The sequence below is a fragment of the Haematobia irritans genome, chromosome 5 (assembly GCF_050003625.1).
Source record: "Haematobia irritans isolate KBUSLIRL chromosome 5, ASM5000362v1, whole genome shotgun sequence".
In the NCBI taxonomy this organism is placed as follows: Eukaryota; Metazoa; Arthropoda; class Insecta; order Diptera; family Muscidae; genus Haematobia; species Haematobia irritans.
The window spans coordinates 147584516-147598911 of NC_134401.1; the positions used below are offsets into that span (position 1 = coordinate 147584516).

At 24.2% G+C, this 14396-nt stretch overlaps 1 protein-coding gene and 1 non-coding gene across 3 annotated transcripts in view; both read right to left on the reverse strand.

Annotated features, from left to right (window-relative positions):
- Positions 1-14396, reverse strand: part of Shrm (shroom) — a 338013-nt gene that overhangs the window by 82228 nt on the left and 241389 nt on the right. The window lies entirely within an intron of this gene.
- TRNAK-CUU (transfer RNA lysine (anticodon CUU)) lies at positions 1672-1744 on the reverse strand. Its single transcript has one exon. It is a non-coding gene; the product is annotated as a tRNA-Lys (tRNA).

The following is a 14396-nucleotide window of genomic DNA, read 5'->3' on the forward strand; positions in this document are numbered from 1 at the left end:
AATTTTGTCAAAATTTTATTTCTATAGGAAATTATGTCAAAGTTTTTATTTCTACAAAAAAAAATGGCAAAATTTTATTTCTATAGAAATTTTTGTCAAAATTTTGATTTTGTAGAAAATTTTGTCAAAATTTTATTTCTATAGAAAATTTTGTCAAAATTTTATTTCTATAGAAAAATTTGTCAAAATTTTATTTCTATAGAAAATTTTGTCGAAATTATATTTCTGTAGAAAATTTTGTCAAAAGTTTATTGCTATAGAAAATTTTGTCAAAATTTTATTTCTATAGAAAATTTTGTCAAAATTTTATTTCTATAGAAAATTTTGTCAAAATTTTATTTCTATAGAAAATTTTGTCAAAATTTTATTTCTATAGAATATTTTGTCAAAATTTTATTTCTATAGAAAATTTTGTCAAAATTGTATTTCTATAGAAAATTTTAATAATTTTTATAATAATATAAAATTTTCTCAAAATTTTATTTCTATAGAAAATTTTCGCAAAATTTTATTTCTATCGAAAATTTTATGGAAATTTTATTGCTATAGAAAATTTTCTCAAAATTTTATTTCTATAGAAAATTTTGTGGAAATTTTATTTCTTTAGAAAATTTTGTCAAAGATTTATGTCTTAAGAAAATTTCGGAGAAAAATAATTTTATATAGTTTTCCCAAATTTGTTAAACCTTCCTCTTCGAATACTGCACCTCCCAAGTGGGGTTAATACAAATGGTTGAATATCCAAAGCTAGCTCTAAAGCTGACAGACAAATGACTTTCCAGTTCACCAAATCTTATTCAGAATGATACGCAAAAAGCTCGAAACCGGGCACCCTACTGTTCCATCAAATCTCCATCAATATTTCTGATATTTTGCAATTAATCTTAACCTTGTATATTGCGAATAGACTTTGTATCACTAACTTTTTTTTATTCATAACAAAATGAATGACTGCTACAAAAGAATAGAAAAATCATTTTAAAATTAAGCCAATGAAAAAAACACATCGACTACTACGACACAACATTTATTTTTCTTCTCAAGGAAACTCCACCCATTTTTTTTCGATTTAGCTAAAAACGTAATGCAGACAATGGACGCCATAGTTTGATATTTTTTTCTTTATGGTGATGGCTTAAAAAGTCAGTCCACTACAAAGTTATCATCAACATCAGTCATTGACTTGTAAAAGGTGAAATTAAAGTCAAGGTGAAGAATTGTTTTCTATAAAATGATATTGTCCCCCCTTCCCCCTTCTGACAATCTATACCCCTTTTTATCTACATTGGAAAATATGTGTAATACTTTGTGTTGTTCCTTTTATGGTTGCTCTTCAGATATTTAAGATTTTCTTCTTTAAGTAGAGCATAACTCACTCACTCACTCATTCCGGGCAATGTTTGTGAATGATGACTATCATGACAATATGATGATCTTGATAAAGTGTCTAAGATGTCAACGTCAAACAAGAAGTCAACAAGTTCTCATGACTGATGTGAGTTACAAACGCTGAAAAGATGCTCTGAACATCATCTTCATCATTTGTAGGAAAACGAAAAAAACATTAGCTGTAACACAACTAATTAAGTAGACCTTTTAATGGTTTCTATGTTATTTATTTGTAAGAAAAATTATGGTTGAATAAAACCGTATATACAAAAAAAAATATTTCGCCCAACGTGGGGCTCGAACCCACGACCCTGAGATTAAGAGTCTCATGCTCTACCGACTGAGCTAGCCGGGCACTTGTGGGGGTAGAAAACTAATTTTTTAGTTTTATTTTCATCTTTCATTTGCACATTTTGTTTTTGTTGATATGTCTATGGTGGGTGATGCTGTGAGAATTCTAAAAAATATTCAAAAAACAAATCTTAGTGATGCTATACAAAATTTATTTTTGTTTAAATTTAGTGTTAGTGTGGAAAGAGGTCGAAGACCGTTTTGTTTTCTTCACAGACAGTGATTTTTATGACAACCTAAATGGAAATTAATTATAATAATGCCATAAGAAGAAATAAAATAATTACGCCTCAAAAAAAAGAAATCTTAAAAATGAAAGTAGATCTTTAAGTGGGTTATTAGGAAATGACACGATTTTTCATAATAAATTTAATAATTAATAGAGAGTTAATGAATATGACAAAAATATTAATGATGAATTAATATAGCATACACTAAAAATAATATTAAGCTAATATAAAAGATTATGAAAACTACACACAAAAAAAAATTTTTCTGATTCAATCACCAAATTAATTGATCCAATTAATTTTTTAATTGAAATGTCTTCAATCACGAAAATGATAGTATCAATCACAGTTTTAATTAGGCATAGAAAAAATTCTTGATTAAAGAATTAATCGATTTTTTCAGCAAATTTCAATTAATTTTTTAATTGATTCAATTAAAAATTTAATTGATGTTGATTGCAAAACTCAATTAATTTATTAATTAAAAAAGGTAACTATTTTTAATTACTTTCTGAATTGACTTAGAGTTTTTATTTGGATTAACAAATCATTGTTTGAAATACATTTTTAATTAAAAATTAAAAAAAATCAGCACTTTTTTTAACTGAATAAGTCTTCCGAATTTGATTAAAAAGTTAATTGTATCAATTAATTTTTTAATTAAAAATTTTAAAATTTTCAATCACTGGCTTAATTAACTTAATGTTTCTATCATGATTAAAAAGTTAATTGTATCAATTAATTTATTAATTGAAAACATTTTCAACTTCAATTAACTTTTTAATTGGAAATATTTTGGTGATATTTTTTTCTGTGTACATTCTAGAAACTACATTATGAAAACTACATTCTAGGACACGAAATTTACATAAAATTAAGGATACAAATCTTTAACATAATACATTTTTATTAAAATCTAGTTTATAATCTTTGCTTCACAAAAAACTTGTTCATTAAATTTAGGAGAGGAATCCAAGAAATTTGCATCTCTCCCTTAAAGTCGTAAATGAAAAATATTTTTTTTTTGATTTATATAAATAAATTTTTAATTTATTTGAGATATTTTAGTATAAAATTCTATCGGAATAATTTTATTTTTCTTCATAGGTTTGATGCGATTTGATTTAATTTAAGTTAATTTAATTTAAATCAATTCAATTCAATTCGTTTCAATTCGTTTCAATTCAATTGAATTGAATTGAATTGAATTGAATTGAATTCAATTTAATTTAATTTAATTTAATTTAATTTAATTTAATTTAATTCAATTCAATTCAATTCAATTCAATTCAATTCAATTCAATTCAATGCAATTCAATGCAATTCAATGCAATTCAATTCAATTCAATTCAATTCAATTCAATTCAATTCAATTCAATTCAATTCAATTCAATTTAATTTAATTTAATTTAATTTAATTTAATTTAATTTAATTTAATTTAATTTAATTTAATTTAATTTAATTTAATTTAATTTAATTTAATTTAATTTAATTTAATTTAATTTAATTTAATTTAATTTAATTTAATTTAATTTAATTTAATTTAATTTAATTTAATTTAATTTAATTTAATTTAATTTAATTTAATTTAATTTAATTTAATTTAATTTAATTTAATTTAATTTAATTTAATTTAATTTAATTTAATTTAATTTAATTTAATTTAATTTAATTTAATTTAATTTAATTTAATTTAATTTAATTTAATTTAATTTAATTTAATTTAATTTAATTTAATTTAATTTAATTTAATTTAATTTAATTTAATTTAATTTAATTTAATTTAATTTAATTTAATTTAATTTAATTTAATTTAATTTAATTTAATTTAATTTAATTTAATTTAATTTAATTTAATTTAATTTAATTTAATTTAATTTAATTTAATTTAATTTAATTTAATTTAATTTAATTTAATTTAATTTAATTTAATTTAATTTAATTTAATTTAATTTAATTTAATTTAATTTAATTTAATTTAATTTAATTTAATTTAATTTAATTTAATTTAATTTAATTTAATTTAATTTAATTTAATTTAATTTAATTTAATTTAATTTAATTTAATTTAATTTAATTTAATTTAATTTAATTTAATTTAATTTAATTTAATTTAATTTAATTTAATTTAATTTAATTTAATTTAATTTAATTTAATTTAATTTAATTTAATTTAATTTAATTTAATTTAATTTAATTTAATTTAATTTAATTTAATTTAATTTAATTTAATTTAATTTAATTTAATTTAATTTAATTTAATTTAATTTAATTTAATTTAATTTAATTTAATTTAATTTAATTTAATTTAATTTAATTTAATTTAATTTAATTTAATTTAATTTAATTTAATTTAATTAATACATGACGATGATTTAATTTAAATTTATTTAAATTCATTTTATTTTATTGTAATTTAAATAATTTTATATTAAAACACGAATTTGAAATTTAATTAATCCTCTCTTCCTCTCTCAGTTAATTCAATTTCATCTACTGAAATTTAATTTATTTTATTCAGCAGCGGATTTCATGTGCTTTGTTTTCACCTTATGTAGTATTCTTTAACCATTGTAACATGGCAATCCACTTAACAGACAAGCAAATCAACTAATCACGCTTTAGTTGTTTATTTACTTAATTTACTTTCGTAAAAGTGAAATTTCTATTTAAAATCTAAAAATATCAGAAGCACAACATTTGCTAATTTAATGTGGCATAAAGATGAAAGAACCCCAAAAGTGCTTGGTTCATAGTAGAGGTGTGCACGTGACACGAAATTGTCGTGACTCACGAAAATTTTCGTGACTCACGCGTGAGTCGTGAGTCACGCTCATGGCAACGGCGTGAGTGTGCGTGAGCGTGATTAACAAACCAAAATGTCGTGCGTGAGCGTGATTCACGAAAATATTATCTTCGTGAGTGTGCGTGAGTAAAGATTTACGCTCACGAAAATAATCCTGCTCACCAACATAAAACGCTTAAGAGTTAAATTCATTTACAATTTTAGTGACACCTGGGATGTTAAGAGTGTAATAACGCTCTCGATTTTAATAATGCTCGTGTTTTCAGACGCGTCGCTAAGGTAAATTACTCAAAAAATTGTTCGTGAGTCACGACATTTTTCGTGAGTCACGATATTTTTCGTGAGTCATGGTATTTTTCGTGAGTCACGACATTTTCGTGCGTGAGTGTGCGTGAATACAAATTTTCTTTTCGTGAGTGTGCGTGAGCGTGAGTCCTACCAAACAATATCGTGCGTGAGTGTGCGTGAGTAAGATTTTTCCGTCGTGAGTGTGCGTGAGCGTGAGTAAAATATTACTCACGTGCACACCTCTAGTTCATAGTATGAAATTTAATATCTATGTGTTCTCAATAATACGAAATGAGTCTATAAGTCTATAAGTCTTAAATAAAATTAACATGTTAGAAACAATAATAATGCAAATTTAATAATTTCGTAATATTAATCCAATTGAAAATTAATTAAATATAATACAGACAAAATATATTAAATGAACAGATTTTAACGTTTATTGGATACAAAATCCTTTGATATATTGAAGTGTATAATGTGTAAAAAATGACACTTAAGTCTATCTAGCTTTATTTTAGTTCATGAATTAAAATTTAAATTCCTTCATGAAGGCTAAAATATTGGCATAGGTGTTACTTAGAGTAAATTTATATTTTTTATACCGATTACGAGTTACTACTTACGATTTTTTATTTTATATGTCATATAAAATATAATAGAGGATATTTGTTTGAACATACCTGAAAGTAAACAAAAATCATTCATTAAAATATATTTAATATTAATAAAGTAAATAATTGTATTTTATTATGGGAACAAATTGTTTTTTCCAAATATGTTGCTTTGTTATGTCATTTTTTTCTAGGTACATCTTAGTGTTACAATCAGCAGTGTATTAAACTCAAAGAAAATTTTATATAAAATTTACATTAATACAATGAAATTAGCAAAAAGTTTTTGCGACACAGAATAAACAATTACAAAATTTTTTTCAATTAAAATTTTAATTAATTTTTTTTTTAAATAAACACTTAAATAATTCAACTATGTTTTATTTAAAGGTCAGTATAAAGTTGGCATTATCACAAAATGAAAAATAGCCATTTTTCAATTAATTAATAATTTCTTTAAATAAATTCAAAGAAATTTTCTCGAAATTTTATTCTTATAGAGAATTTTGTCAAAATTTTATTTCTATGAAAAAGTTTGTTAAAATTTTATTCCTATTTTGTCAAAATTTATTTTCTATAGAAAAATTAGTCAAACTTTTATTTTTATAGAAATTTTGTGAAAATTTTATTTCTCTAGAAAATTTTGCCAAATTTTTTTTTCTAACTATTAATCCTAAAGAGAATTTTGTCAAAATTTTATTTCGATAGAAAATTAATAATTTCTTTAAATAAATTTAAAGAATTTTCAAGAAATTTTGTTGAAATGTTATTCTTAGAGAGAATTTTGTCAAAATTTTATTTCTATAGAAAATTTTATCAACATTTTATTCTTACTCGTAGAGAGAATTTTATCAAAATTTTATTTCTTTAGAAATTTTTTTTCTATAAAAAATTTTGTCAAAATTTTCTTTCTATAGAAAATTTTTTCAAAATTGTATTCCTATGATTTTTTTCCAACTATTATTCCTAAAGAGAATTTTGTCGAAATTTTATTTCGATAGAAAATTAATAATTTCTTTAAACAAAATTTAAAGAATTTTCAAGATATTTTATTCTTAGAGAGAATTTTGTCAACATTTTATTTCTTTAGAAAAGTTTTTTTTCAAAATTGTATTCCTATGATTTTTTTCCAACTTTTATTCCTAAAGAGAATTTTGTCGAAATTTTATTTCGATAGAAAATTAATAATTTCTTTAAATAAATTTAAAGAATTTTGAAGAAATTTTGTCGAAATTTTATTCTTAGAGAGAATTTTGTCAAAATTTGGTTTCTATAGAAAAGTTTGTCAAAATTTTATTTCTATAGAATATTTTATCACAATTTTATTCTTAGAGTGAAGTTTGTCAAAATTTTATTTCTATAGAATATTTTATCACAATTTTATTCTTAGAGTGAATTTTGTAAAAAAATTTTGTCAAAATTTTCCTCCTCTAGAAAATTTTGTCAAAATTTTATTTCTATATAAATTTTTTTCAAAATTGTATTCCTATGAATTTTTTTCTAACTACTATTCCTAAAGAGAATTTTGTCGAAATTTTAATTCGATAGAAATTTAATAATTTCTTTAAATAAATTTAAAGAATTTTCAAGAAATTTTGTCGAAATTTTATTCTTAGAGAGAATGTTGTCAAAATTTTGTTTCTATAGAAAAATTTGTCAAAATTTTATTTCTATAGAAAATTTTATCAACATTTTATTTTTACTCGTAGAGAGAGTTTTGTCAAAATTTTATTTCTATAGAAAATTTTATTTCTTTAGAAATTTTTTTCAAAATTGTATTCCTATGATTTTTTTTCCAACTTTTATTCCTAAAGAGAATTTTGTCGAAATTTTATTTCGATAGAAAATTAATAATTTCTTTAAATAAATTTAAAGAATTTTGAAGAAATTTTGTCGAAATTTTATTCTTAGAGAGAATTTTGTCAAAATTTGGTTTCTATAGAAAAGTTTGTCAAAATTTTATTTCTATAGAATATTTTATAACAATTTTATTCTTAGAGTGAATTTTGTCAAAAAATTTTGTCAAAATTTTCCTTCTCTAGAAAATTTTGTCAAAATTTTATTTCTATAGAAAAATTTTTCAAAATTGTATTCCTATTGATTTGTTTTCCAACTATTATTCCTAAAGAGAATTGTGTCGAAATTTTAGTTCGATAGAAAATTAATAGTTTCTTTAAACAAAATTTAAAGAATTTTCAAGAAATGTTGTCGAAATTTTATTCTTAGAGACAATTTTGTCAAAATTTTATTTCTATAGAAAAGTTTGTTAACATTTTATTTCTATAGAAAATTTTATCAACATTTTATTCTTAGTGAGAATTTTGTCAAAATTCTATTTCTATAGAAAAGTTTCTTTCTATAAAAAATGTTGTCAAAATTTTATTTCTATAGAAATTTTTTTTTTTAATTGTATTCCTATGAATTTTTTTTCCAACTATTATTCCTAAAGAGAATTTTGTCGAAATTTTATGTCGATAGAAGATTATTATTAAAGAGAATTGTATCGTAATTTTATTTCGATAGAAAATTAATAATTTTTTTAAACAAAATTTGAAGAATTTTCAAGAAATTTTGTCGAAATTTTATTCTTAGAGAGAATTTTTTCAAAATGTTATTTCTATAGAAAAGTTTGTCAAAATTTTATTTCTATAGAAAATTTTATCAACATTTTATTCTTAGAGAGAATTTTGTCAAAATTTTATTTCTAGAGAAAATTTTCTTTCTATAAAAAATTTTGTCAAAATTTTATTTCTATAGAAAAATTTTTCAAAATACAAATCAAAATATGAATTTTTTTCAACTATTATGCCTAAAGAGAATTTTGTCGAAATTTTATTTCGATAGAAGATTTGTGAAGTAGAGGAATATTTTGCAAAATTCGTCAAAACATCAGGAAATTAGGTAGTGGTGTTTATATATGGCCTCTAACATCCATTCAACAATTGGTCCAACTCGGTCCATAATTATATATAGCCCCCTATATACACCGATCTCCAGATTTGACCTCCGAAGCCCCTTGGAGGAACAATTGTAATCCGATCCGGTTGAAATTCGATACGTGGTGTTTATATATGGTCTCAAACAACCGTGCAAAAATTGCTTCATATCGGTCTAGAATTATATATAGCCCCCATATAAACCGATTCCCAGCTATGACCTCCGGAGCCTCTTGGAGGAACAAATTTCATCCGATCCGGTTGAAATTTGGTACGTTGTGCAAGGATATGGCCGCTAACAAATATGCCCAAAATTGTTCCATATCGGCCTATAGTTATATATAGCCCCCCAGATAAACCGACCCCCTATTGAAGTTTTAAGATACCTTGCCATGGGTAAGTATTACCACAATCAATGTAATTCGATTGTAGGTGACAGCATTTCGTAGAAATTTCTACGCAATCCATGGTGGAGGGTTCACAAGATTCGGCCTGGCGGATATTAGGGCTAGTATTAAGAGTTGGCATTATAACGCTGAAATAGCCATTCTTTCACGACTTCTTTTCTTTAATATTTTTTTTTAATAATTTTAAAGAATTTTCAATTTTTGCTTTGGATCCATCAATTTATAATAAAATTTGCTACAAAATATGGCAACGTTATTTTGCTTGCACTGTATACGGTTTTCCAATTGTGTCCGATTTTTTTCAGTGTACAAAGATTTTTCTACCAGTGTAGTTTTATAAATATTCCTTTATAAAAAAATAGTATAAAAATTTAATACCCCAGAAGTATTTAGGGAACTTGTAAGTTTTTTTATTAAACCCTGCGGAGGTATTTAAGATAATCGCTTTTCGAAACTCAATATGAAATTTGATATGGCAACTTCCTGCAGAGCTGTCAAAATTGACAAACTGAATTTTAAATCTAACGGTTTTAAAAGAGGACACATTAATTACCAGGCGGTAATAAAATCCCACAGAGAACTAAAGAAAAAAATTTTTAATTAGATGTTCAGTCAGGCTTTTGTTTGTCGCCTGTTTTGCTGACTTTTTTAAATCTAGAATAGCACAAATGAATGGCTAATGAATTCATTATCGTCTCATATATGCTAATATTTGTTATAGAGCTTCTCTATAGACATTCATAAATTAAATTCATTTGTTAATTTACATTTATGTTTAGGTTTCCCACGCTTTGCTATTATCATTTTAATTTTCCAATGTACTGACTGAACCGACGTGAATTTTAAGCGATTAGAGTTGTGTCAAAAATTGAGTAGTAAATGAATGAGAAGCCTGAGGGTGGTTAACCAAGTGTGTTATTGTCATCGTTGTCATTGTCGTAGACGCTTTTTTTATCGATTTGGATGCTATATAGAGTTTTGTATTTATTTGCTATACAATTAACACTAGACCGCGCACCACAGAAAACTATTTAATATGCAGTTATGTTCAAACTGTCGAAATGTATAAACCCATGAAAGAAGACAAAGTCGAAAAAATGAGGTGATAAAATACACAAGGAAGCCTAAGTAAATAAGAATTACCAAGTTACTAAAACAGGGACGTAGTTGGGGGGCTGAGACCACGGTTGCCACAGTTGGTAGAATTCTAGCAAAAATGGAAGATTTTTGACGGCTTGATAGAATTCCGGATGTTCTGGTAGATTTTGCAAAATATTCCTCTCAAAAAAATTCGATAGAAATAAAATGCTGACAAAATTTTCTATGGAAATAAAATTTTGACAAAATTTTCTATAGAAATCAAATTTTGACAAAAATTTTCTATAGAAATCAAATTTTGACAAAAATTTTCTATAGAAATCAAGTTTTGACAAAAATTTTCTATAGAAATAAAATTTTGACAAAATTTTCTATAGAAATCAAATTTTGACAAAAATTTTCTATAGAAATAAAATTTTGACAAAATATTCTATAGAAATAAAATTTTGACAAAAATTTTCTATAGAAATAAAATTTTGACAAATTTTTCTATATAAACAAAATTTTGACAACATTTTCTATAGAAATAAAATTTTTACAAAATTTTCTATAGAAATAAAATTTTGACAAAATTTTCTATAGAAATAACATTTTGACAAAATTTTCTATAAAAATACAATTTTGACAAAATTTTCTATAGTAATACAAATTTGACAAAATTTTTTATCGAAATAAAATTTTCCATTCTTTTTGTTTTGTTATTGTTGGTTTTGTTCTTTAAGCATTGTTGTTGTTTTTATTGCAGCTTAAAACCATACATTGACTAAACTACAAGTGTAGCTTAACCAACAGAGGAAAAGAATGTTTGTCAAATTTATTTGGGCAAAGCCCTATAGACTGCAAGATGGTTGGATGGACGCACGTTTCGGAATTACCACATTCCTCATCAGCATCCTCTACTTGCAGCAAAACTATCAACCAATTATTAGAATAAATTCAGGCAGTTCATTAAACCCAACAATGAACCACACTTGAACCTCCCGAAAAAGGTTTTGTATGATAGCCGAAATAAATTCAAAACAAACATATCTCTTTTCCTTTGCCACTGTCAAATCATCGATTTGAATTCAGTTGGCTGGGTTTATTTTGAGCGTGCTTCCTATAGAAATAAAATTTTGACAAAAATTTTCTATAGAAATCAAATTTTTACAAAAATTTTCTGTAGAAATCAAATTTTAACAAAAATTTTCTATAGAAATAAAATTTTGACAAAAATTTTCTATAGAAATTAATATTTAACAAAATTTTCTATCGAAATAAAATTTCGACAAAATGTTCCATAGAAATACAAGTTTGACAAAATTTTCGATAGAAATAAAATTTTGACAAAATTTGCGATAGAAATAAAATGCTGACAAAATTTTCTTTCGAAATAAAATTCTGACAAAATTGTCTATAGAAATAAAATTTTGGCAAAATTTTCCATAGAAATAAAGAATTGATAAAATTTTCTATAGAAATAACATTTTGACGAAATTTTCTATAGAAATAACATTTTGACAAAATTTTCTATAGAAATAACATTTTGACAACATTTTCTATAGAAATAAAATCCTGACCAAATTTTCGATAGAAATACAATTTTGACAAAATTTTCTATGGAAATAAAATTTTGACAACATTTTCTAAAGAAATCAAATTTTGACAAAAATTTTCTATAGGAATAAAATTTTGACAAATTTTTCTATAGAAATAACATTTTGACAAAATTTTCTGTAGAAATAAAATTTTGACAAAATTTTCTATAGAAATAAAATTTTGACAAAATTTTCTATAGAAATAAAATTATGACAAAAATTTTCTATAGAAATAAAATTATGACAAAAATTTTCTATAGACAAATTTTGACAAAAGTTTCTATAGAAATAAAAATTTGACGAAATTCTCTATCGAAATAAAATTTTTCTGTAGAAAAAAAAATTTGACAAAAATTTCTCTCGAAATAAAATTTCGACAACATTTTCTATAGAAATACAATTTTGACAAAATTTTCTATGGAAATAAAATTTCGACAAAATTTTCTATAGAAATACAAGTTTGTCAAAATTTTCTATGGAAATAAAATTGTGACAAAATTTTCGATAGAAATAAAATTTTGACAAAAATTTTCTATAGAAATACAATTTTGACAAAATTTTCTATAGAAATAAAATTTTGACAAAATTTTTTATAGAAATAAAATTATGACAAAATTTTCTATAGAAATAAAATTATGACAAAAATTTTCTATAGAAGTAAAATTTTGGCAAATTTTCTATAGACAAATTTTCTATGGAAATAAAATTCTGACAAAAATTTTCTATAGAAATAAACTTTTGACAAAAAATTTCTACAGAAATAAAAATTTGACAAAATTTTCTATAGAAATAAAAATTTGACAAAATTTTCTATCGAAATAAAATGTTTCTATAGAAATAAAATTCTGACAAATTTTCTTATAGAAATAAAATTTTGACAAAAATTTTCTATAGAAATAAAATTTTGACAAAATTTTCTTTAGAAATAAAATCCTGACAAAATTTTCTATAGAAATACAATTTTGACAAAATTTTCTTTAGAAATAAAAAATTTGACAAAATTTTCTATCGAAATAAAATTGTGACAAAATTTTCTATAGAAATAAAATTTCGACAAAATTTTCTATAGAAATAAAATTTTGACAAAATTTTCTATAGAAATAAAATTTTAACAAAATTTTATATAGAAATAAAATTTTAACAAAATTTTATATAGAAATAAAATTTTCTCCAAATTTTTGTAGTTTATTTTTAGCTCGAGTGGCAACCGTGGCTAAGACCCCACAGCAAAAATACAATTTCAAGTAAATTTCAGAAAAAAATATATATTATTATACCCTCCACCTAACACATCGAAAGATTGGCCTAAGACCCCATAAAGTATATATATTCTGGGTCGTGGTGAAATGCTGTCGATCTAGCGATGTCCGTCCGTCTGTTGAAATCACGCTAACTTTCGAACGAAACAATCCATCGACTTGAAACGTGGCACAAATAGTTGTTGTTAATGTAGGTTGGATAATATTGCAAATGGGCCACATCGGACCACTTTTACGTATAGTCCCATATAAACGGACCCCAAGTTTTGGCTTGCGGAGGCTCTAGGAGAAGCAAATTTCATCCGATTCGGTTGAAATTAGTCTATAAACCTATCCTCAGATTTGACCCCCGAAGCTCCTTGAAGGAACAAATTTCATTCGATCCGGTTGAAATTCGATACGTGAAGTTTATATATGGCTTCTAACATCCATGCAAAAATTGGTCCAAATCGATCCATAATTATATATAGCCCTCATATACACCGATCCTCAGATTTGACCTCCGGAGCCTATTAGAGAAGTAAATTGCCGATCCGGTTGAAAGAAACTTGGTACGTTGTGCAAAGATATGGCCGCTAACAACCACGTCAAAATTGTTCCATATCGGTCTATAGTTATATATATAGCCCCCAGATAAACCGAGCACCTATCAAACAAAAATCGGTCCATATCAATTCATAATTGTATATAGCCTCCATATAAAGCGACCCCCCATATTTCACTTTGTGGCTCTCTAACTACCACGCAAGAGTTCATATCGGTTCGTAATTATTTATAGACTCCCCTATATATACTGATCATGAACTCAATTATATACGTATATAGACAGCCTATTTGTGTCTAATATATACCCCGTATGGACTAACTTAGAATTTAGAAGACGATGTTTAGAAGTTTTAAGATACCTTGCCATTGGTAAGCAGTCTTTAGTAGAACTTTCTATGCAATCCATGGTGGAGGGTACATAAGATTCGGCCTGGCCGAACTTACGGCCGAATATACTTGTTTTTTAATTCGAAGAAGTCGAAAAAATGCCCTTTACAAATAAATAAAGTGGAAAGACCCCTGGCACCCACGTCACTGCATTGAGGATCGATTGGGCAATACAAGACAAATGCTTCATTTACTGGCCCAAAAAGATGTTAAAACGTGAAGGCGAGTACTACAAGAGAATGTAATAATTGTTATTTTCGATCAGCCATGTCGTAATTATATGTTTGTAGAATATAAAGCGGGTGCTTGTATTTTTTGGGAGGAAAAAAATTTTTAAATAACAAAAATAAAACGAAAAAAAAATACTAACGGTAGACAATTTCACATAATCATATCTTGGCTTCAACGCATATTTCTTGTTATGACCAATGATCAAGACCAAAAGGAATATGGCCATGGTTAACATATAAAACTACTACATGAAGGCATCCAAAGAAGCCAGAACTT